The 4,102-nt window shown below is 51.4% G+C and overlaps 1 pseudogene; it reads right to left on the bottom strand.

The window, feature by feature from the left end:
• Positions 1 to 418: 418 nt before the first annotated feature.
• On the bottom strand, positions 419 to 3,819 carry LOC118635871 (annotated as a pseudogene).
• Positions 3,820 to 4,102: the final 283 nt, after the last annotated feature.

The following is a 4,102-nucleotide window of genomic DNA, read 5'->3' as shown; positions in this document are numbered from 1 at the left end:
CACAGAACATACAAAAAGATCCTAAAAAGATCAGATTAATACAATGCTCTTTATGTTATATGAGCAGGAAAAAAGGGGAGCGAAAACACAAGACCTTCAGGGTACTTTAAATGTATAGTATCTTGAGGTCTTAAAAGTTGCATTCCCTTCCTCCAAGGGGAAAATATTTTAATGGAAAAAAGAAAGCAACATCAGGAAGCCCTACAATGAGGAAAAACACTATCCTGACAATGCTGAGATGCTTTTTTGTAATAAATACAGGTAGCAGAGCAAATGTCACAAATACTGGCTGTTTTTATTTCTATGCTTATAAAAATAAAAATAAAAATACTAAGCTTCTTTGTGTGGACTGAACAGTGTTAGCCTGTGGGTGTTGGTCTCCGGTTCCTGTACACCAGTGGCTGTTTTCATTCCAGGCCCATCCTATAGCAAGCTCCAGTGCCAGCTGTCTGCACGCTACTTCCCAGGGGAGGAGTTGACTTCACTTGACTGCAACAGGGTTCCTGGCTCAGTTACACGCTCATGTGTTCCAGAAGAACATATGAAATATCATCCCATGGGTGACGATACAGCCCCTGCTTCAGCCTCTTCTGATCAAGATAGTGTCCAATGAAGCCCATACTCCTTCCCAACACGAAGATGCCATTGAGGGCTCCAATGTCAATATATTCATCAGCTTCTTCCCGAGTAAAGGACCCACAGTTTCTAAGCATGTCTACAAACGCAACTCCAATGAAGCCATCTACATTCAGGATAAGATTTGGTTTCTTTGAGGTGGTAATCTTTCCCACTTCCAGCGCATAGTCGAGCAGGGGGGTGGCAGGGAAGTGCTGTTTGACATCATCTTTGAGGATCTGCACTCGCATGTCTGGGTTGTTTATCGACTTCACTCGGTGACCGATGCCCATGATCAGTTTTCCTTCCTTCTTCTTGTTCACAAATTCCATGGGGATAATGCCACTGTCAAAAGCTTTGCTGAACATCTTGGCTGCTGCATCCAGGGCACCCCCAAATCTGTCCCCAATGGTGGGCAGCCTGAGGTGAGGCTGGAGACCAGGTCCTTCCCAGCCCGAGCACAGATAGTGGTGTTATGAGCCCCAGACACTGCTGGCCCGTGATCAGCCGTCACCATCAGGCACATCTCAATGAACTGGCAGGAATACTTGGGTAACCTTCTCTGGAAACAAAGGAGACCAAGGACCCCACCAATGCCCATCTCTTCCTTGAAGACCTCAGTGATGGGCATGCCTGCGTAGATGAGTTCCTGTCCCCGCTCATCGCAGATGCTGGTCATGAATGAGGCAGGTTTGCGGATCAAGCCCAGCTCCCTGGCCCAGGAGTAGTCCATCGGCACTGTCGGGGGAGGCACCTCCTGAGCAGGTACAATGACACCTTTGTTGACGAGATCATCGTACACAGACTGCATGATTTCTCCAAGTTCATCGAAGCTCCAGGGCACAAACACTCCTGCCTCCTTCAAAGCCTGGTTCTTGGCTACTGCAGTTTCAGAAGCCTGGTTGGCACAAGCTCCAGCGTGGCCAAATTGTACCTCAGAGGAGAACATGGTGGCACAGGTTCCGATGCACCAGCAGACCACGGGCCTGGGACGTGGCCCTCCTTGATGCCCCGGCAGATTTTATACTCTTCAGTGCCCCCTATCTCTCCAAGAACTACGATCATTTTGACTCCTGGGGTGTCCTGGTAACGTAACACATGATCCATAAACGTGGAGCCGGGGTGCCTGTCCCCACCAATGGCCACGCCCTCATAGACGCCATCTGTAGTCCGAGAGATGATATCGTTGAGCTCATTGGACATGCCTCCAGAATGCGAGACGTAAGCCACGCTGCCAGGGCGGTACAGCTTGGAGGCCAGGATGTTGTCTAGCATCCCACCGGTATTCCCGATCTTAAAGCACCCGGGCTCGATGCCTCCAACAGTGGCAGGTCCAATGATGGTCACCCCCTTCTGGTCCGCCTTCTTGATCAGTTTCCTTGTGAGGGCCTCAGGGATACCTTCAGCTGTGAGGGCAATGGTCCGGATCTGTGCATAATTCATGGTCTCAATGCTACTGTCATAGGCAGAGCGAAGAGAGGCGAAGTTGATCAGCACGTCTACCTCTGGGTGTTTCTTCATGGCATCAGCCATGTTCTTGAAGACAGGGATCAGGATCTCCTTGTGACCCCAGTAAAACTTCTGCTTGTGGTCCCCAGTGAAAGGGTAGACCATGGCGGCCACCGAGGGCTCGTCTTGGGAGCAGACGTAATTGAAGTCCAGCATGCCTTGCACAGCCCTGGTCTGCATGCCTCACACAATGGCCTTGGTATGGCGGCTGAAGAGGGTGGCGCTCTTTCCTTACGGCACAGTGGGCTTGGCCTTCTTTGCAGGAGTCACTTCATCGGCCCTGGACTCAGAAAAAGACGCAGTCCTGCTGGGGGCTGGAGTCAACGTGCTCCCACTGGCATTGAGGAGGAAGTTTGCAGTGTGGGCGGCTGTGGGCGGCTGATTGGGGATGGGCCGGTGACCCAAGGCCATGCCCACAATGGCTATCATGTGAGTCTCGGTACCAAACACGTCGATGGGGATCCCCGTGTTCTTCCCAACTTCTCCCATCACTCGTAAGCCCTCCTGATAGTTGGGGCCACCTATTCGGACAAAGATTGTACCTCATGATCTTTCAGGGGGCCCTGGTAATCTCGAATCGCTCTCACGATGCCCTTGAACGTGGCGGCCACATTGGTAAAGTTTGCGATGCTGCCTCCAATGATGAGGATCTTTCCATCTGGGTGTTTCTCATGGGTCATGCGAGAGAGAATCGTCTTGGCATAGTCATAGGTCTGCTGCTCACTGGGGGCACCCGAGTACTCCCCGTAGTTCGCCAGCTCATTGACACTCCCTAGATCGCAGATGGTATCACTGTACACGACAGAGGCACCACCTCCAGCCACCATGGTCAAGATCCTCCCTTTGGGGTTCAGTAAGGTCAGCTTCAGGCTTGCCCCACTTTTGGCATCCAGGTCTGCAATGTAGGCTTCCTCTGGGTAACCCTCACGCCCAAAGGGGGGAGGGAACTCTATATCACCCCACTTCACTTTGCAGATGTAGTCGGCAATGGCATCCACCTTGGCCGCCAAGTCAAGAACGTAGACACCACTTTTGGTCACAACAGGGGGGTTGATCTCGAGGTAGGTTAAGTACATATCCCCATAGAAATTGAAGAGGCCGGAGATAAAACTGGCCAGAATTTCTTTCTTGAATTCAGGGGCATGGACCAACAGATGTTTCTTAATGTCCTCAGGATTCAGCTTCTCGTCCACCCCGACAAGCAGTTTCTGGGCTTTGCTGTCCACATCACCCACATCCACGCCCCCTTCATGGTGGAACAGGACGTAGTCCCCTTCTCGGGTAGCATAGATGCAGACATAGAACTCCTCCACCTGACTGTGCGGGTGTTCGATCAGACGAAGGGTTCGATCAGAAAGTTCTTGAGGAAGCCTCTGGCCTTGGCCACTGTGGCTTCCTGACCCAGCCGTGGCTTCAGCCAGGACTTGACCCCATCCAGAGTGAGGTTGACCCCCACTAGGCCCAGCTTTCCACGCCGTTTGATCAGTTGGTCTGGCTTGACCACCAAGCTCTGGCTGAGCAGCCACGGGTGGTCCTGCAGCAGACGGGCCCAGTCTGTGTCAGGGGTGATGCGGGCGTACTTGAACCTGTTCTGGATGGCCGAGGTAGTGCAGATGTACTTGTAAAGGAGTTCTTTGCCCATCTGCTCTGAAATCGCCTTGGCTGACATGGCTGCGGAGGACCTGCTCTACCTCTCTGGTTAAGTCAGTGCGTCTCATCAACCCTATTTTAAATCAGAAATTTAACTATTCTCATGGGCCCCTAAGTGCATTATGGACCCCAACCACCTCACGTAGTGTGCCTAATAGGTAAGTGCCCCCTGTCTCATGTTCCCAGAGAATGGGTAAAAAAAAAAAAAAAACCTTAAAAAAAAAAAAAGTTTGGTTGACCACTTTCAAAAAGATGGTCAGAGATGGCATTCCGACAGCCTCTGTGTGACTTTGACCAAGATGTTTCCTGCTCGGGCTATCAAACTGCT

Source organism: Molossus molossus, unplaced genomic scaffold (assembly GCF_014108415.1).
Source record: "Molossus molossus isolate mMolMol1 unplaced genomic scaffold, mMolMol1.p scaffold_m16_p_2, whole genome shotgun sequence".
NCBI lineage: Eukaryota > Metazoa > Chordata > Mammalia > Chiroptera > Molossidae > Molossus > Molossus molossus.
Note: the sequence above shows the minus strand (reverse complement) of the source record. Positions and strands in the feature narration are given on the sequence as shown.